The sequence below is a fragment of the Pantherophis guttatus genome, chromosome 1 (genome assembly GCF_059756535.1).
Source record: "Pantherophis guttatus breed Tessera chromosome 1, ASM5975653v1, whole genome shotgun sequence".
Classification (NCBI taxonomy): Eukaryota; Metazoa; Chordata; class Lepidosauria; order Squamata; family Colubridae; genus Pantherophis; species Pantherophis guttatus.
The window spans coordinates 225024543-225046870 of NC_142063.1; the positions used below are offsets into that span (position 1 = coordinate 225024543).

Consider the following 22328-nt stretch of genomic DNA (forward strand, 5'->3'; position numbering starts at 1 on the left):
GAGCCTAAGATAATATTAATTGAATGTTTCCATAGCTCTGGAAACAATGTGTCAACTAGCTTCTTATGTACAGACTCATGGGGGAATCATCTTGTAAGTTCCTGTTACTTTAGTGGAAAAGCAAATGATTTTATTTTTATTAGAATCTGTAAAGTGATAGCACTATTCAATTTTCACATATGTAAATACAAATACTGTAAGTCTGATTGAACTCAATGCAACTTACCTCTAGTAATTGTAGTACAGTATATATAAGATCACAACTGCTTTGTTTATGTCCATTAACTTATAGAGAGGTAACCCTTCCCACTTTTGGAGACCATGTTGTTAAAGATCACATTGTTAAGAGGTAGGTGGATATGACATGGTATCCTATACTATGGTTACTATACTGGACTACAACATAAGCCTTAGGGTTTATTGGCTTGAGTCTACACCAGAATTTGAGTAGCATATCGACAACTGCACCCTCCATCCCATGGGGGACGGTAACTGAAGAAATAAAATGGATGTTTTAATTCACTCCTTAATTCCCTCTCCAGCCAAATTCCAAAAGAAAGGAAAAGAAAAAAAGGGAAGGGAAGGGAAGGGAAGGGAAAGGAAGGGAAGGGAAGGAAAGGAAAGGAAAGGAAAGGAAAGGAAAGGAAAGGAAAGGAAAGGAAAGGAAAGGAAAGGAAAGGAAAGGAAAGGAAGAAAGCTTGGCCCTATCTAGTGTGTATGGGAGTTTTGAAGTCATGGATAAAAATACCGTCAGGCTGTATTTGACTTCTTCATTGCACATTTGTACCCCTCCATATGCCATTCTATGAACAGAATGAACCTTTGATAGATGGATTGCATCCCTCCACTTCACCCCATCTTTGGACAAGGACAGTTGTCCATGACAAGGAAATGCATATACTATAAGTGTCCAATTTGCCTGTTCATTGGAATAGATAATGGCACCTTTGCAACTGAAGGTGGACAATATTCCATTTTTGTGAGCAATCAGCTGGCAACCAAAGCCCTCTCCATTTCATCCCCATCCTATCATTTCGCTCTCAGAAGCCCTCATTTCATCCCTTAAAACCCTGCAACTTCTGCCACTGTCCTGGTTGCTAAGCAACACCCATTTCTATTGAATATGTGCCAGCCATGTTTTCACAAAACTACAAATTTACGTGTTATCAGGACACACAACTGAAGGTGTGCAAAAGGTTGCAAAGAAGAAAACACATGAGCTCATATCAGTCATTTTTCAGCATTTTGTTCCATGCCTGAGAGGCTACATTAGTGTGATCCTGTCTTCAGGAGAAAACAGGTACTCCAGCAGGTACTTTTGAATGTTGTGGCTATTGTGAGGGTTATGATTGGGTTATGACTATTTATTTTATGTATTTTACAACTTGTCCAATGTAATTGACGCCAAAGGAGTCTGGGAAGTTTAGCAAACCAAAGAAAGAGAATAAAAAAGAGCAGAATAATAAATAACTAAATCCAAAACAGTACCGAAAACAAACAAACCCCAAATAAAAACAGAAGGCAATAATTAAAAACGCCACATAAAATCCAGGATGGGCTCCCTTCATTAGCTCCTTGATCCAAAAATTCAGTTGAAATAAAATAGCTTTAGTTTCTTTATTATGAAATGGCAGCAAGGTGGGTCTGCATGTACTTTGGGGGCCAAGGAAGCTCCATTTCATAATGTGGGAGGGGGATCTTGGAGAGAAGAGCTACCATCTCACTAATGCCCTGTGAATCTCGTATGAGGGAAAAAATTCAACAGCCCTCCTCTTAATGAGGAGGGAATTCCACCCTGGAGGTGGTTGATGGACTAATAGTAGATTCCATCTCCTTCCCCTGGGCATCTTGCTTCATCCCATCCCATCTTTTAATTATAATTTTGTACTGTTTTAATTGATGATGATGATGTTATGCATTCAGTCGTGTCCGACTCTTGGCGATTCTATGGGCCAGGTCTCTTCACATCTTCCGATCTTGCGCTATTTCTTTGAGGGTTTTTTTATGCTCTAGTTGGTGTCAACTCTGATGGTATCCAGCCACTGTGTTTTTTGGCTGCCTGGTTTCCTTTTACAACTAACTCTTCAGAACATAATTGCTTTCTCTAGTGAATTCCCCCACATGACCAGGCCAAAATAAGCGAGACATCATTTTTTGTTTTTGCCTTCCAGTGACATGTCTGGTGTTATGAACTCCAGTGCTTGCTTGTTGGTCACTTTTGCTGCCCAAGGAATATACAGGTACCTTCTCCAGCATCATGGCTCAAAGGAGTCTATTTTCTTCCCGTCTTTCTTTTTGAAGGTCCAACTTTCACAACCATAGGTAGCTACGGGGAACACGATAGAGCTGACTAACCTACATTTGGCCAAAAGGTTGGTTTTCCTTGCTTTTCCATATTTGGTTCATGTTCATCATTGCTGTACTACCCAGTGCTATCTGATGTTTTCTTCTTTTAATTATAACCTTGTAGTATTCTTATGGTCAGAGTTTCATCTCTTTTAATGTAAGCTGCCCAGAGTCAACTTGCAGTGAAATGGGTGGCAAATACATGCAATAAACAAACAAACAAACAAAATAAAATTAACAGACTGGTCTGGACCAAATGGACATATTTAATCACAGTAAAAAAGTGCCGGGTGTATATGGGTGCTATTATTGTTTTTTTATTGAGTTTCCAGATGGACTGTTCCATTCCAATTTGTGATGGTCTTAGACAGTGGTGGGTTGCCCCTGGTTCGCACCAGTTCTATAGAACTGGTAGTAAAACTGGTGGGAGGCTCCGCCCACCAACCCTGACATCATCAGAACGCTTCTGCGCATGCGCATGGTCCCATTGCGAACCAGTAGTAAAGGTAAGTAGAACCCACCCCTGGTCTTAGATAGGATAAGGCAGTGATGGGATTCAGCCAATTCGCACCAATTCGGGTGAACTAGTTGTTAAATTATCACCACCACCACCACCCTACTATCAAAGTGGATCCTGGGTGCTGCACTGTACTACAATGGAGAAACGGGCAATGGAGCGGCCTGCTCCTCCTCCTTCCCTCGTGCTGGCTGCTCCATTTCCTGTTTCTCCATTGCAGTGCATTGCCCAGGATCCACTTTGATAGCAGCGGTGGGGGGAGGGGGGTAATTTAACAATCGATTCACCCAGGTCCGGTTGGCCATCACGGGAGGTTCATCCCCCATGTGGGGCAGAGCTGGAGGACAAGGATGGACCACGCTTCCCACAACAGCTAACATGACCCTGGGCAAACTGGTTGTTAAATTATTTGAATCCCACCACTGGGATAAGGCATAAGATCAGAGAGACCATAAGAGGGGAAATCAGCAATTATTTAAAAGTATCTTCTCAGGATTGAATTCCAGTCACTGAGGACAGATAGGATTCAGCATTGCAGAGAAGATTCTGACTGTCTGATTCCAAGCAGTGATGAACATATCTCTTAATTGCCTGCCAATGTAGCTGATTAGTTTGTTCCTTTTCTAATTCTTCGTCATGATTGCATTCCATGTTGTGTTCTGTTTGAGCTTTCTTTTACAGGCAGGTCTCTATTAAATCGCAGCAGGAATCCAATGGAATCAAATGAGTAAGGCAATGGTAACAGGCAGTGCTCAGTTAAGCAAGTGTTGCTAATGCTCTTTAATTTTTCAAGCGGTGCAAATACAAAGTCGATGTTGTTTGATTTGTTGAGCTTTAGGACATGTGCTGGGTGCATTCGACCTTTGCTGTTGGGTATGGTTTGTAACGGAGCTTTCAGAATGTATAGTTAAAAGAGTAATGACGGTTATGCTAATTTAATAGTTGATATGCATGTGCAGTTTGTGACTGTTTTGTGCCTTGCTGTTCATAAATGTCCAAATCTATGTAATAACTGATTTGGGACAGTTTTGAAAGTGTGATGGATCAAGACTGGAGAAACATCAAAATATAATACTTACTCAGTCTATCCACCAGAAGTCCTCCAATTTCCAATGGTATCTAACTAATTTTATTAGGGAATTACACTTTACTGTGAGTGGTGGGTTGCCCCTGGTTCAGATCGGTTTGCAAGAACTGGTAGTAAAACCAGCGTGAGGCCCCGCCCACCACCCTGGATGTCATCATTGGCAATCTGCACATGTGCAGAAGGTTCCCATTGCAAACTGGTAGTAAAGGTAAGTAGAACCCACCCCTGGAGTAAATGCATTGTTTTTAAAGTTACTGTGTCCTACAGTCTCATCATTTAAACAAGATACTCAGGAACTAATAAGGGAACCTCCTAATGCAACACATGCTCTGTTTATTTGGTTATGTGACATTTGTTTGAAGTCTGATATTACATCACCCTTTCATATACCAGCTATGACATGCAGTGTCCTCTAGATTGGAAGTGCCATTTATGCTTTGAGAAAGTCAACCTGTGCCATTTTATTTTTTTAAAAAGGCTGAATAAAGGTATCCTGTGGGTAGGAAGTGGTCAAATGCCTTTGTATACAATCCAAGGATTGTCATTTTTACAGCAAATTCTCTAAACTGAAGGATTCTTGGGAGTTCCAGATAGGGGTGTTACCTAGTTAATTAGGTCCAGATGACGTGGATGTATACATGCTCTCCAGGGATACTATGCTGAACCTTGGCACTGGGCCTTCCATAGTTAGTTCAAAGACCATGCTGTTGTCCTTCTTCTACTTTTGCTAAAGAACAGTGCTTGACAATGGGAATTTAGTGTACCAGACTGCTCAGAGTAAATACACTTTCATTAGGTTGGAAACAAAGGTGTTCTCTTCAGTATTCAGGGTGAGATGGGAATGGGGAGAACCAATATCAGGTTCTCCATCTTGCTGGACTGAGATTCAGTTGTTTAGTCCATTATCTTGTCCAAGCACTGCTTCAGAATGCCAGCTGCCTCAGCTACTTTAGATGAAAAAAAGAGGTAAAGATCAAATTCAAGATTGATCCTCTGCAAAGTATCATATCTAAGAGGGAGTTATAAACATTGAAGGAGCTACTTGGCTTAGACCATTATCCAGAGAAAAGTATTTCATTATCTGGCAAGGGTCTTCCTACAGTGTAGAGAAACCTGCATGTGGTCCACTTGTTAACATACATGACATATTTTAAATGCATCATTAGAATTTTTTTTATTGCCTTTAGCTCTGGCATTGTAACTCAATATGCAAAAAAAAAGTAAATTGCGAGAACAATATACATTTTCCATGTGTGTTATTTATGAGCATTGATTTTTAAGCCAATGAATGTAATTATATTAAAAATGATGGATATCAGCAAAATATACCTTTGTTTATGCAAGCAAAAAAGCTGTCATTGCCGTATGTCAGACTGATTCACTCTTATATAAGCATAAAAAATTAGAGCTGAAAAACTGTACTGGTGCATTAACTACCCCCTCCTTTTCTGGGGGAGGGAAACTACTCTAAATACAGTACATAATTTTTGCTAGGCAATCATATCTAGAATGGTCTTTCCACTAAAAATTCAGTCCATTGTCTTAATTTTAGGAGGGAGAGAGGAAAAGAGGGAGGGAGGGAAGGAGGAAGGAAGGAAGGAAGAGAGGAAGGGAGGGAAGGAGGGAGGGAGGGAGGGAGCGAGCGAAGGAAGGAAGGAAGGAAGGAAGGAAGGAAGGAAGGAAGGAAGGAAGGAAGGAAGGAAGGAAGGAAGTTTTCTGATCTTTGCCAGCTTCCCACAAAGAAACTCAGTGGGGAAGTCAGCAGGAAGTTGGCAGTCACTCCCACCCCTGCTGTTTTTTTTACGCATCCGTGATAGCAATAGCACTTAGACTATATACCGCTTTACAGTGCTTTACAGCCCTCTCTAAGTGGTTTACAGAGTAAGCATATTGCCTTCAACCATTTGGGTCCTCATTTTACCAACCTCGGAAGGATGGAAGGTTGAATCAACCTTGAGCCTGGTGAGATTCGAACTGCCAAATTGCAGGCAGCCGGCAGTCAGCAGAAGTAGCCTGCAGTACTGCTCTCTAACCACTGCGCCACCATAGCTCATTTTGTTTGTCTGTTTAGGTAAGGAAATATCTCTGAAACAACGACCCAGTGGGGCACTGGTAACCTATTTTCATTTTTTAATGAAAAAAAAATGTATTCCTGTATTCCTTAGCAGGAAAAGAAAAGAGGAAGGAAAGAAAAACACATTGAATAAAATGTGTAGAAAAAATATATCAATCTGAATATCAAAATCTAGTCTAATGAACAGCAGGTGATCTGAGAAGCATTATCCTTGGACTGAGGAGGCAAAATTAGGCCAGCAGCATTTTCTGATGAAATAGCATCCCATTGTTCTTTGTCTCAAAATCTTACCAAGCCCACCAATCACCATTACCTGACCCAAACAGGCAAACCATCCATAAGTTACCACAACACTATTTTTTTTTTCATTTTAGTTGCTGGATTGACTTATACAAGTTTTTGAAGAAATGTGCATATAGCCATTTACATATTGCTTGAAAAATAAGAAAAAGCTTTCCATCAAATTTGCATAATCTGTGTACTTAAAGGTATGGATGAAACCTTTAGAAGCAGCAACACTAATTTAAATTGTATCTGAATACAAATACTGCATATTTTACCTATCTTCAAATAGGGAACTCCTTTACATATAAATACTAGCTGGATACCCGTGCTTCGCTATGAAACTATGTGATGGGGCTTGATAAATTAACACTTAGAGTTTGAAAATTAATAAATAGTTACGATCGGCCTCTCCTCTCCCCTTCTCTCCCTCAGGCTTGCCCCACATAAGCCTCTCCACTCTATCCCCGTCTCTCCTTCAGGCTTGTCCCATAGATCCTCTCCTCTCCCTTTCTCTTCCTCAGGCTGGCCCCACAGAAGCCTCTCCTGTCCTTCCCTCAGGCTGGCCCCATAGATCCTCTCCTCTCCCTTTCTCTCCCTCAGGTTGGCCCCACAGAAGCCTCTCCTCTTCCGTTCTCGCCCTCAGTCTTGCCCCACCGAAATATCTCCTATCCTATCCCCTTCTCTCCCTCAGGCTTTCTAGCCCCTTCTCTCCATGAGGCTTGCCCCACAGAAGTCTGTCCTATGCTATCCCATTCTCTCCAGAGTTATTTTCAAATTAGGAGGGAGAGTAGAACGTCTAACTAATTAGCATCAGAGCATATTATAATAATGTAGGAAATACTAATGCTCTGATGGTCATTTCAAAAAATCCTTTCTTAGTGAGCACCTAGAAGCCAAGAAGAACATACGTGACAAATTTCAAGTTTGTAGGCTTTATGGTTCTGGAGATTTTGTGATTAATGTGTGAGTGGTTTTCGCTTTTATATATATAGATTCTCTGTAAAGAGGAGTGGTGCTTGCATTTGGCATATTCAATTGTATAAATTCTTTTCATTCAAGGGGTTTGATAATAATTAAAAATTACTATAAAAACTGAATAAAAATTGATTTATATGCCGCCCTTCTCCGGAGACTCAGGGTGGCTTACAATGCGTTAAGCAATATTTTACCTCTGAAATCTCCTTAACTCAGAAACTTGAGCTCATGTTGTACTGAGTTTTGGATTTAAATGAGTTCCATTTCGCTTCTTAACTCCACAATGCAAACTAGTCCATTAATTTTGTATGTTGCTAGCAAAAAGAAATGTCTGTCCTTTTAATGCAGGGAACGATAAAAAATGCATCTTTTTCATTCAGCACTTAAAGTAAAAATCACAGCATCCATCCAAATCTTCCATTTAAAATATAAATGTTAAAAGTATGGATTATCCCAAAAATGTTGATTTAGCATGATAAAAAGGATCAAAATGCAATTTTCTACAAATGGCATACCACAATAATTGAGCAGCTAAAATAGTGCCAGGACATAAGCCTAAGCCATTATATTTTGAATTGGAAACAGTCCACTTCACTATGTGTGAATATTCCAAAACAGCCCAGGAAAGAAAACGCATATGAACGGAAACCATTCCAGATTTGGTACTAGTCAGAAGCTATTAATAATGGTATGATTAATAATGGTATTCAGAAAACTAAGCCATCAACTAACAGCTGAGAACGGCATCTTTTTCAAGGGTATCTTTACTTGAAGAACCCCATGAAATGAATAACAAAAATGTATTCGGTTTTCGGAAAAATTTGAGAAAGAGTATGCATATGTTTTTTTTATATATACTGCATATATAGAACATTTACCCTTATCCAAAATGCTGTCAGGGCTCCTGACAGAGGCCATTTTGAAACTTCAGTGCTGACAAGTGAGGATTCCCATCTATCAATATCCAAAGAAACCTCTTTATATAACTTATTTGTATTTAAGTAATTATTTGACAAATACTGCAATGAAAAAGAACACCTAATTAATACATTCAGTATGTACTGTATATGGACATGATGATTACTTGATGTTTTGATAAACAGATGCCACAAGCTCCTGCATCTCTACCCCCCCTCAAAAGTACAGCTCTTGGGCACAATAATATTGCTTGCCTTGTTTTAGAGGAAAGCAAACAATCAAAATCTCTCTTGTGGATGCCAATCTAACTCTTATAAGCCTGTATATGAAGTCAAAAGCCTAAGACTCTGTATATGTGTGTATGGGTGCAAATGGATGGAGGGAGGGAGGGACACAATGCATGAGGACAGAAAACTTTTAAGGTTTCTGGAGTGAAAGGTGTAAGAATATGAGGAGGACTACTAAGCCACATCATGCCTAATACAATTCCCATATCCATGCACTATAATGAATTTAATAATTTATCATGCCTCTATCTAGTGTAACAATCTTGAAACAGTTCATCACATATTGTGACCCCAAATATAATCTTGCTGTAACTTAACATCATCAAATATAATCTTGATGTAACTTAACATAAAAAAAAGTTTGTAAAATAGGGCATGACTCATTTAACAACTGTTTTGCTTAGCTACATAAATTCTAGTCCCAATTGCAGTCATAAATCAAGGATTACATGGACTGGCTGTTTTTGTTTCTTTGAAGATGGAATAAATTAGCCTCTGTATTACAGCCATATCATGACTCATTTCTATCCCTAACAGGCAGGGTTTTGACTCAGGAATATTGCGACAAGAATATGACAACACAAATCCATTCATTATGAAGAAAATATATTCCAGGATGTGCAGCATTGCTGGTGTTGGAAAATTACTGTGGGTAATTTCCAAGTTAGTTTGAAATCGCCACACTTTCAGTCAATCCCAAATCTAGATCAAAGCAAGTACACCACCTACCATACTTATCAAAAATTCAACTTGAGCTTTATTTATTAAACATCAGCAAACATCAAAAACAATTCCCTGGCTAAAGTAGGACATAAAAATCAGACAAAAGGAAGAAGAGAGAGTAACTTGAACAGGCAAGAACTCATATTATCTATGCTTTTCTATCCATACTACATCAAAAGGAACAAAAGTTTCCCAAACCACCAGGAAAAAAAGTTATGTTCCATCATATCATAGGCAACTCCTGATGACTCTATAACAAGGGTGGTCAAATGTGGCCCTTTTACAACCTGTGGACTTTAACTCCCAGAATTCCTGAGACAGCTTGGGAGTTGAAGTCCACAGGTTGTAAAAGGGCCACATTTGACCACCCCTGCTCTACAATATGGATAAAGGTTCTCCAGGCTGTTCTGTCTCTCATTGCATTGCACAATTCTTGAATGTGTATTGCTATCTATCCACCTCAGGCACAGTTGATTTTTTTACCTCCTTCCATCCACCTTGTTAAGCATTATCGTCTTTGCCATAGTTGCATTACTTTTGTGATGTGTCCATTTGTCTCCTTGATCCAGTGAGCGTTATGGGTGGATTTCCTCTAGTATTGGAGGACTGGTTATCTTGGTTGTCCAAAGGAAGGTAAGAGCCTTCTCCAGCACCAGAGCTTAAAGGAACCAATCATCTTCCTATTGTACTAGCACAGAGTTTGGAAACAATGCTGTGAGTAATTAGCATGGATTGTCCCAACGAGGTGACCTTTGGTTATTTCAGCTTTAACTCTTTTGATATGGTGGAATCTGGCACTGAATTGAGGAGAGGAGTGAAACAATTGAGAAGCCTTGGGGGGAAGGAAGAGTCTGAATGGAAAGCCTCCCTAAAACTTTGCAGTATTATGTAGTAGTTATGCAGCATGTGCTTTAATCTGGCAAGATTCCTGTTTATAGGCGAGCAACAATAAACATACTACTTTGATCAGTGTTGTTTTTGATTCCTTGTGCCTGACATTAATGTACAGATAGTTTTCAACATACAACCACTTGTTTATTGACAGTTCAAAGTTACAATGACACTGAAAAAAATGACTTATGATCATTTTTCACACTTATGCCCATCGCAGCATCCCTATGGTCATGTGATCAAACTTCAGATGCTTGGCAACTGGCATGTATTTATGACAGTTGTTGTTTCCTGGGGTCATGTGATCACTTTTTGCAACCTTCTGACAAGCAAAGTCAACGGGGAAGCCAGATTCACTTGACAACCATGTTACTAACTTCAGAACTGTAGTGATTTCACTTAACAATTGTGGCAAGAAAGGTCATAAAATGGGGCAAAGTTCACTTAACAACTGTCTTGCTTAGCCACAGAAATTTTGGGCTTGATTGTGGCTGTAAGTTGAGGACTACCTGTACATAATGACAGTAAAATAGAAGTGGAAAATCGGACTTCAGGTGACCTCTGTTCTATTTTGTCCCATGAAGTGGGGATAATGTAGCTTTAGTGTTTGTACTTCGTATTATAGATGAATGTTCCTGCTCATTTGCCTCTTAATGTACTACAGATAAGTGGAGGTAGAGAAGCAACATAGAAGGCCCTTCCAGTGCAGAACAAGTTAAGGTGAAGATCAAATGACATCTGCCACTATGCGGTTCCTTTCTAAGGATGAGTTAATGTTTTAGCACTATGGTAAAATGCTGCTCTCATAGCAGAACCTTCATAATAATGTGATTCTTCCAAAGTCAATTTCTTGCCTTTCAGAAACTCTTGACAAAAACCCTCGGTAAAATTTCAAGGGCTTCAGAGTGTCCTCCCTCCCCTCCCCATCCCCCAAAAATACAAGAATAAAATGAAATAAATAAAATATATTAAACAATGGAACAATATATAGCAGGGCAATTTGACTCGATGGCATCAACACTCTAGCCAGAATCGATGACAATAGAATAAGATTCAGTGCTTGATGCCTTCAAAAGCAGCACATTGTGAGACACTGAAATTACTGTCAGTATGCAAGACTAGCCTGCAGGCTGTTCCATAACTCTGAGAAAAAGTCAGCGTGACTGGTCTAAAGAACTATGAAATATTTCGCTGAACTCTACTCTAAGGGCAGATTTAAAGCCATTGATTAAAACATTGCTCTTTTGAAATTCACTCACAATGACAATTTACAAGTGTGCTGTGTCAAAGTGAAAAAAGTTAATGCTTATCAGGGGGTGGAAATTGCAAAATAAATTCCAACTTCAGTGGCAGCAATTATATTTTTCGGTGTACTTTGAAAACAACAACAAAACTTTAAGCTCCAATAAATATGACATTTCTATTTTATGTAGAAGTTTACATAACAACTGGGAATAAGACAACCAATATCCCATTCAAAGCATTAATCCAACAGCTTGTTGTACTTTCCAGTCCAAATTTTGCTGCATCTTTCACTGGGTTTCATCTAATTCACATTTTGCCATGTTTTAAAAATAGAACAGTATTTAAAGCTACAATACCAATTGCGATACTATCTTAACATTCTAATTATGTCTTGCTGCTGTTCAGATTCACAAACGGTTCGTGTTCCCAGGTATTATTTCAAAGGTCAAAGGGAAATGCAATGAGTACTTAATTTTAAGAATTTTGTCTAATAGCAGCATTTTTTAACACTGAAATGTTACGCACAACAGGAAATAAATCAAGCTGCTGTATGTTCATATGTATTCATGGATGAAAGGCCAAAATATCAATGCTCTTTCAACCGCTTCCCTAACCTTTCCAACCTAATCAAGAGCACTGCTTCAAAGAAAGAAGCCCACAGAATTTATTTTCTCTCTATCTGTCTGTCTGTCTCTCTCTCTTTGTTTCTCTCTGTTTCTCTCTCTGTCTCTCTGTCCCTCTGTCTCTGTCTCTGTCTCTGTCTCTGTCTCTGTCTGTCTGTCTCTCTCTCTCTCTCTCTTTCTGTCTCTCTCTGTTTCTCTGTCTCTCTGTCCCTCTGTCTCTCTCTGTCTCTCTTTCTCTCTCTCTTCTATCACCATGAGACTAAAGAGAAAATGCAGGCACTCCTTGTTGAATAATCACTCCTTCAAGTGACCATTCAAAGGTCTGAAGGTGGTGAATGAGGGGGACTTCCAATGGGTCCTCATAGTTGTGGCCCACAACGTGTCCCAGCAGTCACACGATCATGTGCTTGGCAACTGACTCACAATTATGATGATTGTGATCTTTATGGTTGGCTTCCCACAAGGAAAGTCAATGAGAAAGCCAGTGGCATATCACAAACAGTGAGATGATTGTGAGATAGCAACAGCAATAGCACTTAGACTTATATACCACTTCATAATGCTTTACAGCCCACTCTAAGTGATTTACAGAGTCAGCATATTGCCCCCAACAATCTGGGTCCTCATTTTACCAACCTCAGAAGGATGGAAAGTTGAGTCAACCTTGACCCAGTCACAATCGAACTCCAGGCCATGGGCAGAGTCAGCCTGCAATACTGCATTCAAACCACTGCACCACCACAGCTGCAACTGCATGGGATTTTGCCTAATGTTTTTCATTTGAGATTGCTGCAACTGCCATCGTAAATTGGTGCAGTCCTGTGGCATTTCACTTTATAACCTTATCACTGAACAACTGAATTGCCTATCCAAATTACCATCCTTAAACTAAGATGGAACCTGGAGTTCCAAGATCTAGTTAAAGCCAAACTTGTTTTCCTTTATCAAGTTAATTTTAGTCTAAGGCCTCAAATTCTTCTTAACCATTTTTGGAATAATTAACAGGATTATGTCCATGCAACATGATAAAATCATAGAATCATAGAGTCAGTCAGGACTTTTGGTGGTCTAATCCAACCCCCTGCCCAGTGTGAGAATCCTCTTGCCATTTTGGACGTATGGCGGTCAAATCTTTCCTTGAAAAGAGAAAATATTGCAAGGGAGAAAATGCCCAACTACTTTGTGACAGTAATTTCAGGATAAAAGTCCATGTGGAAAATGAGCAAGTTGAAAATGAGCAAGATGTAAAAACACCAGGGGTTTTATGGTGTAGAATCGATGTGAGAGGTTGCTTCAGGTTCCCCTGAAAGATGCCATCCAAAGTATGGCTCAGAATTTGAACTTATCAAATTCTGATAAGTTCTATCAGATAAGTTCTGATAACTTCTAATTCGAAGTAGCAAAACTAATCAATTACAAGTAATTTTAAAAGTTATTTCAATATTTTGGGTCTTTCTACAGTCACTTTATGAGGCCATTGCTGTCGATAGAAAAAAAGAAAGGAGGAGGAGGAGAAGGAGGAGGAGGAGAAGGAGGAGAAGATTTTGTGAGGCAGGGGTGGAATTCAAATGTACATTCTGCGTCAAGCATCTAAATAACTGCAATTTAATAACCTAAATTATTTTAAAAATAATATTAAATATCATATTTTAACTTATCACTAACCAGGTGGATGGAAGACTATAGAAACCTTGCTTTTAGACAGTGACAGCTTTTAGAAAGTGTTTTTAGTTAAAAAAAACACTTTAAAATTCTGGAAATCTGCCATATTTCATGCTTTGGTATGTTCTGTTTGCGGGATTATATTTTGGTACATAAAATGGTGCGCTATAATTTTGGATGTACAAAATGGTCAGGATGAAGCTGGTCCCTACTAGACATTCTCACTTGGCTTTAATGTTTAAGAGCAGCTTTTGATATCCAAGAAGCTTTTTTTTATGAGACAGATCATTTATCTTTTGCATTTTAGCACCAAATACATAGAGTATTTTCTTTTCTCATACAGACAAAAATCTGTTAGCTATTAAACTTAAAGTTCTCTTCAGAAAGAGAAAAGCACTAATACTGTACAGTATTTATGGTCACAGACTTGTTCGCAATTGCTTAACGCATTGTAAGCCGCCCTAAGTCTCCAGAGAAGGGCGGCATATAAATCAAACCAATAAATAAATAAATAAATTTCAATACAGGCAGTCCTCACAACAACTGGGACCGAAACTTCTTTTGCTAAGCAAAGGAATCATTCAGTGAGTCACATCCAGTGGTGGAATTCGGCCAGTTTGGGCCGGTTCGGATGAACCGGTTGTTAAATTACTGGCTGGCTCAGCCCCTCCCCACAAAACGCGTGCATGAAGCAAACAGGTTGTAACACTGGTTGAAACCCACCACTGATTGAAGACCCTTGGAAAGATCATAAATGTCAATCACATGATCCCAGGACATTGCAACCATTGTAAATACATGCCAGTTGTCAAGCGCACAAATTTTGATCATGTGACTGTGGGGATGCTTTGATAGTCATAAGTGTGAGGACCAGTTGTAAGTAAATTCTTTTCAGCACTGTCATAACTTCAAATGGTTGTTACACAAGTGGTTGCAAATCAAGAACTACCTGTATTGGGAATATAGGCAGCATCTCCTGATTGACTTAGGGATCTGATTTTAGCAGACTTTCTCTCTATATTTTAAAAGTTATAATTGTCTCTGTAGAACAATAGCAATTTTACATACAGCTTCCAGTCAGACACCTACATTCCGGCAATCTACTCGCAAGAAGCAGTTGCTGGAGGACATGTGGGTAATCTCATCATCCCACTTTTTCCCAGATAGATTTCAATGACAGGAATTCACCAACAGTCCACTTTTTCCATTGCAATGCTTCCTGATGTGGCCCTCAATGAAATCAAGTTTGACACCCCTGGTCTAAGTCAGTGGTGAAATCTAAAATTTGTTACTACCGGTTCTGTGGGCGTGGCTTGGTAGGGAGGGGTAATGTGACTGGGTGGGCGTGGCCATTTTTTTTTAACTTTTAAAACTATTTTTTCTATAACCTCTTCAGTTAAGAGGTTGTAAAAAATGCTTTCAAAAGACTCTGACAATCCCAGCTGAGTTGCCTGATCAGCAGAGGCTTTTTTTTTGTTTTAAAAGCCTCTGCCGATCAGGCAACTCAGCTTGGATCGTCAGAGGCTTTTAAAAGAAAAAAAGCCTCTGCCGATCAGGCAACTCAGCTCTGAAGAGGTTGTAGAAAAAAATGGTTTTAAAAGCCTTTGGTGATCCCAGCTGAGCCGCACGATCATCAGAGGCTTTTTTTTTTACTTTTAAAAGCATTTTTTCGGCTGAAGAGGTTGTAGAAAAAATGCTTTTAAATTTTTTTTTTTTAAAAAGCCTCTGATGATTGCACGGCACAGCTGGGCATGGGGGGGGGGCAGGGATTTTTGCTACCGGTTCTCCGAACCACCCACCTCCATCGCTACTGGATCGGGCTATCTGGTCCGAACCGGGAACATTTCACCCCTGGTCTAAGTGCTGTTGCTATTGCCTGGAACCCACTATGAATGCAATATCTAGAATTGTTTCCCTGGTCTGTGATGAAAGTAATGTTTTCTGTCTTGTGCTAGCTCAGGTATCATTGTCTAGTTTGCCCACCGTGCTTTGTTTTCTTCTGGACAAACTTTTGCATTTTGATTGATTACTATGATTCTGACAAGAACACCTTGCCCTGGCCTGGTTACTATCCTGCAGCTCTCTAATCTCTGCTGCAGATATATCATTACTAATGGAGTTTCAGTAGCATGGTAGTTATAACAAGTGCCTGAGAAGTAGAGGATCCCAACAGATTTTTTTTTAATTACTAAATCCTCTCAGGAAAAGAGGATTAATTTTATTAATCCTCTTTCCCTGAGCTATCCACTTTCCTTCTAGGCTTTTTGTTGTTGTTTTTGTTGTTAAATAATCCACTGGCACAACACCGAAACATCGGAACTCTCCTTTTCTTTTTTTCTAGCCAGCTTCAGATCAATGCAGTGGTAAGTCCTCTGCGGTACTTTTTTTATTATTATTATTGGGGCTGTTGGGAGATGAAGTGAAACTACCTTAAGTGACTGAAGAAATTGATATAGAAGGTTTGGATCTTTTTTTTTAAAAAAAAAAATAAGGTGGGCAGCCTAAGGGAAAAGAAAATGGTAATTAAAAAAAGAAAAAAAAACTTTTTACCAGTTTTTGAGTCAGTGATCTTCTGCCTGTTAGGTATATGTTACAACCACTGTGCTTTGAGAATATCATTGAAAATGATAGTTGAGCAGACACAAGGGCACCAAGCTTGGGAAACTTTAAGAAAGGAACTTTTATTTTGAAGATGATTGTCCTGCCTGCATATAGGTATATTTTGGTGCTTTAACTTGCAAACTGCATTACATTTTTCAAAGAGTATACCTAATATCTCTTTCCAGTTGGATGAGCACTCTTTAAGTGTAATTTCTAAGCCAGCTGGGATCCTCCTAATAGATGCTATCAAGCCCATTCTTAGCTAGTTTCCTAAATAGAATGTCATGGGATATTTTGTCAAATGGTTTGCTGAAGACAGATTATAGCATTCCCAGAACCTATTTGGAAATCAACATTCTGTATCAAAAAAATGAAATAAGATTAACAATCCATATTGATATCTGGAAACCACATTGTTTTCAAAGTGTGACTGGTAATTATATCAAATTGTTCTTGAATTTTCCAAATATTGGTGTCAAGTAGTTTGTAAATCTCTGGATGACCTTTTCCTCTCGCTCCTTTTTTTCCTGAAAAGGGACAATATATACTTCCTTCTAGTCCCGGCCTGCGGACTGGATGCATCATGCACTGGCCACACCCACACCTGGTTTAGCAAAGGGGGAAAAAGTCCTGATACATTACATGATGCCGCTGTGATGACATGAGTTTGACACCCCTATTCTAGTCTGATTCTTTCCAGGACTTCTCTAGAAGACAATGGATCAGGGTTTTGACAGAATCATTTTCTATAATCTTCGTCAAAAGATTCACACGATTCATAAAATAATCATAAGATTATCATCAATCATAAGATTCATCCTTTCTTTCCTTGACTATTTGAATTCACACAAGGTTAGAAGCTATTCCCTGCCTATATTTAGCTCATACATTATTCCTTTTCTCTTCCTTTTATTTTAAATCTATCTGAAGAATTCTAACAATCCTTTACTAACTTTAGCTCATTCTGGGGTTTAATTTTCCTCACTCTGTCTCTAGAATTTTGGGGACCTGCATGTACACTGCTATGGCAATCTCTGTTTTCCAACCTCCTACAGCTAATCCTCAATTTGTGACAGAAAGTGGGACAAGAAGTTCTGTCACTAAACTATGTGGTTGCAAAGTGTGGTGCCATTAGAACATGCTGCTTACTGGTGGGCAATTCCAGAAGTCCTGGCTGCTGTTATTAAGTGAAGACCATGTGACTCATTAACAAGGACCTTATATTGTTGTGATTTCCAATTTTCTACCAGCTTCCCCTTTGACTTTGATTGTGAGAAGTCAACAGGAAATGTTGCACATCACAATCATGTAATTGTTGGGATGCTGTGGCAGACGGAACTTGTGGACCAGTCGTAAATTTTGTTTATTGGCCAAGTGTGATTGGACACTCGAGGAATTTGTCTCCGGTGCATAAGCTCTCAATATACATACAAGCAACAAGTGATAAATCATGATCATAATCATAAAATACATTCATCATAAATTATAAGATACAATAGTCAGTGATAGTCATAGGATACCAAATAAGCAATCAACATAAGTCATACTAGGATACTAAACAAAACAATTAATATAGATTGTAAACTACAAGCAACAAAGTTATAGTCATATAGAAGATAAGGAAATAGGTAATAGGAAAGATGAGAAGGATAATAGTAATACAGCCCTACTGTGTAATTTGATAGTGTTGTAGGAATTAGTTGTTTAGCAGAGTGATGGCATGTGGGAAAAGCCTGTCCTTGTGTCTAGTTGTTTTGGCGTGCAATGCCCTCACTTGTTCAGCACTGTCATAACTCTTGAATGGTCATTGAACAAATGAGAGTAAGCCAAGGATTCCCAATGTGTATATAATATCATTTTTAGTTGCCAGAATTTCATTATATTTTTTGCTATGGCTATTTCTGCTCTTTTCCTCCCCAACTCCTTAACTGGAATTGTTTGCTTTTATGCTTTTTTAGCAGCTCTTACCTATATCGGCTTCTTTCCTTTTTCCCATTAACTTCTCCTGCCATAGGATACTTCTTATCATTGCTCTGAGTCAGGTCTAGCTGAAGAATACGTGGTGACTCTAGGCCACATTTTCTATGGTTTTACTTCCTGCCAATGCAAAGATTTGCATTCTTAGAATGATTTGCAAGGAGGGGTTGTGTTGGTATTTCTTAAGTTTTAGCACCCTAGGCCAGTGCCCACTCAGTCTTAGCCTAATGCTAGTCCTACTCATTTATTAAAATCTACTTGCTTGAAGTCCCAGGTATGCATTTATTATATTCAAATTAATATTCCCTTAATATCAATAATTACAGCATTACATAGTCTTCTTTGCTCACAGACTTCACTTTCCATTCTGTTATTAAGTCTTCCTTGATGGTTAGCATCAGAACTAATTATCCCATTCTTTCTTCTTCCCCTCTTTGAAAGACAGAATTGTAAGTCAGAGAGCTCAGGAATTTCTTGGACAAACTATGCTGGATTCCCTTCAATTTCTTTGCTATTTTTTTCTCTTCTTTTTAATCATATGGTACAACTACGTATTCATTTGAATTGCCTCTGTTACTTTTGAACAGGCTGTATTCTTCAATGGTGTTCTTCCATTCGTCCTAAGTCTCAGATATGTCTACTACATCAAATTTGTCTTCCTGTAACATGAGTTTGAGTCATCTTGTTTATTTTTCCATTCAATGATCATTACTGAATAGGTAGCAAAGACTGTGAAGTCTTTGCTACCTCAGCATTCTTCCTGAGTTTTTTATGGAGTAGTAATTCTGTTACTGTTCATCAACCATATTTATACTGCAGATGTGTTGTCTAGCTCCAGGAAATCAAATCTTGGATAAGAATTCTCCTCGTCTTCTTCCTCTTCCTCCTCTTCCTCCCCCATCCTCTTCCTTCTCTTTTACTGCTTTGGTGTCAAAAGAGAAAAGAAGTAAGAATTGGCACTGCAAAATTCCTCATTACTTAGATGTGGGATTCATACTTACAATAACAATGTATATAACATGAAGCTAAATCTTATTCCATAATAAGTGATTCATACATCCAATTCAGATCAAGATTCTGTGCTTTTCTGCATAGTTCTAGTTCAGTCCTTCCCAATTTTTAACTACATAGGGAAAATGCCATCTTTGCCAACTTCATAGGGGAAATGCCCTCATTTGCTGACAGAGGCAAATGGATTCCCATTCATGGTTCCAATACACCTATCAGAGTCCTCAATTAAACCTTAGATTTTGGCTTAACCTTTCTTCAGCAATGAGGTGAGCTGAATTGGTGGCAGTAAGAGTTGGGCAATGAAGCCTTCTAAGTTCCAGCTTAAATGCCTGTATAGCTATTCAAACCAAGTTCAACAATTTTGATAGAGGTTGGTGAAGTATTTGTTTTGAATGTGTACATCATTCAGTTCTATGTAGAATTCATTGTCTAATTTGTATGATATTTCCCCTTACAACTTTCTAAAAAAGATACTAATAATATATATCTTTCATTATGCAACTGTAACAGTGTGGTTGACTAAACCTTCTGTTCCGCTATTTGAGCAATAGCTTTAATCTTTACTTCGGTTCATCTGCTTGTCTGTGCTAATATTATGACCTTGTTTTTCACCAATGTAATGTTATAACACTTTTATCAAAGGGACCGATGCTGTTTCATTTTGAGAAGCAATATGCACTATGTTATGAGCAAAGCTATGGTCGGGAAGAGTGGAGATTGTCAGTGGGTTCTTTATTATTTCATCCTGGAATACAAAATAAATTTTAACTGTGATTAAAAAGTCTCGAAACAGTAAAACTATTTTTATAGATAAGGCAATTTCTTTTTCACAATTCTTTGGAATTTTCCTGCCTTTAAAATTTTACAAAGCCAGAGGAGCAATATAAACCAGGAGTTCGAAGAAATTCTGTGCCATTAGGTTATGCACCAGAACAAAGACCTTCTCACTCACCTTAACTCTGGATGGTGAACAGTGCATTCTAAAACAATAAGTAACGATTGTATATTGTATAGGTAACTAAACACTAGCCTTCAAATATATCTCAATTATGGAAAATCTTTTCAAAAACCTGGTTGAATCTGTTGGAAGGAAAATCCATCTGGTTCAGTTCCAAGCTGGGACAAAGACACTGGAAACATGGAGGCTGATTGGAAAGAAAGGTTTGTTGATTAAGCAAAAGCACCAACCACATGTGATTCTGGTCAGCTGACAAAATGGTCGAATGAGTGGATGGATCTTTATAGATTTCTGTGACATTGAAGTTTGGACTGTTCCTGAGGATAGTGCAATGAAGGGGCTTGTATTTTGAAAGGGTGTTGGGCAATTTCTATTGTGGCTAATGGCTTTCGTCCTGTGTTGGATCTTGGGTGAAGGGCTGCTTTCTAATCTTACCATTCTGCCAAGGAGTTTCAAAATATTCTGTCATGAATGGATTACCAAATCTGCATTTCTAAAAGCTGGCCTCCTCAGTTTCGGCTTGGGGGCAGGGTGACTGGGTCTGCTTTCTGTCTCCCTTAAGAACATGTTTTTCCATTTCTCCCTTTGGGGAAATATAATATCCTGCAAATATTCCTCCAAATATTTCATTCTTCTGGGGGGTGGGGAGCTTCCCACAAATATTTGGGTCATCTTTTTGTACAGACTAAAACCTAACCCTTTCACAGAAAAATATTGAGACAACCTGGTTTGATATCTGCAGGCTAACTCCTAGCCCTTCCATTAGATGTTTTTGCTCGGTTGATACAGTTGGATTATTTTAATAGGAAAAAAAAATAATCAGTGAGAATTCTGCAGGTTAGACCTTGTCGAGGAAAAAGAAGCCTTTTATTCCCCCTTTATATGTGAAGAGATAGTAGTTTAATTTATGTGCCTCTTTCATCTTGCATCGAAAAAAGAAAAGTTTAAAGAAGACAACTCAAGACAGCCCATGAATCAAGCATTATTACAATAGCAGACAAGCTGTGGTTCTCCAGGTATTGCTGAACTACAGCTCTTGACAACTTTCACTGTTCAGTAGGTTTCGTCAAAGAGTTCCTATTCTTAACAGCATTTTGATACAATGAGAGGAGAAGCTGTCATCTGGAAAGCTGCAGAAAGAAAACTATATACTGTAACTTCTCCAACTAATTATTCCCTGTTCTATAGATGGTGATGTTTAGATACCCACAAGAGCAAAGAACAATATGGATGAAGGAACAAACCTGAAGACTTCCCATCTCCCATCTGTTTCCATATCACAGTCTCCTGGCTGGTACCTTCTTACCGATGCTCCTGTTGAACATAAGAGACAGAGACAGAAAGAGAAAGACAGAGAGACAGAGACAGAGAGGCACAGACAGAGACAGAGAGAGAATCAAATAGACTGGGCTGCTTTAAATATTGCTGTCTGTAATAAACATGTAGACTGACTTGATCAATTAATACACTTTTCCTTAGATTTTATTCATGCCGCAGAGATGGGTCAAGACTGTATGTCAAAAGGAATCGACAACATTCAATTTTTTAAAATTAAAAAAAATGTTCCTTCAGGAAGCAAAGTGTGGTTGGCTACTGCTTAACATATAGTATTGATTATCTCTAGGAATTAGATCTAATTTTATTTTTGCGAATAAGCATTTTCACTGTAGAACTTAACAGTGTGTGCTTGCTAAAGCAATGATTATTTAGTGGCTATGCATGAAATAAAAGCTTTCCAAGTGGTGACAGAAACAGATTGCTTGCTATATCGGAGTACTGTACAAGCTAGCTGGCCTTAGGCACTTTGAAGTCCCATTGATTTAACTGGAAAACCTCACTTTCCCATTAAAATCAATGCTCCTAAAAGTGCCTAACAGTGCCTAGATCAATTCAATCAATTTTATTTATGGCCAAAAGGGCCCAAAGGCTTAGATAATAGCCTTGATTTTTTATTTTTTTTTTAGTTACCATCTGCCAGCAAGCTTTAATATAATTGATTCTGGCCTCCAAAATGAACTTCTAAGGAAAACTTAAACCCATGCTAAGTTTCATTTAGGAACCCTAGAATTCTAGGGTGAATCAGTTCATTTGGAACAAGTTGGAATGTAGCAACTGCTGGCGAGATTAAATGACTCTAAATAAATCAGT

The 22328-nt window shown here is 38.7% G+C and overlaps 1 long non-coding RNA gene across 1 annotated transcript; it reads left to right on the top strand.

Annotated features, from left to right (window-relative positions):
• The first annotated feature begins 2081 nt into the window (after positions 1–2081).
• Positions 2082–21644, top strand: LOC117676878 (uncharacterized). The gene is made up of 2 exons (XR_004594540.3): positions 2082–2372; positions 21369–21644. It is a non-coding gene; the product is annotated as an uncharacterized LOC117676878 (long non-coding RNA).
• The last annotated feature ends 684 nt before the right edge of the window (positions 21645–22328 follow it).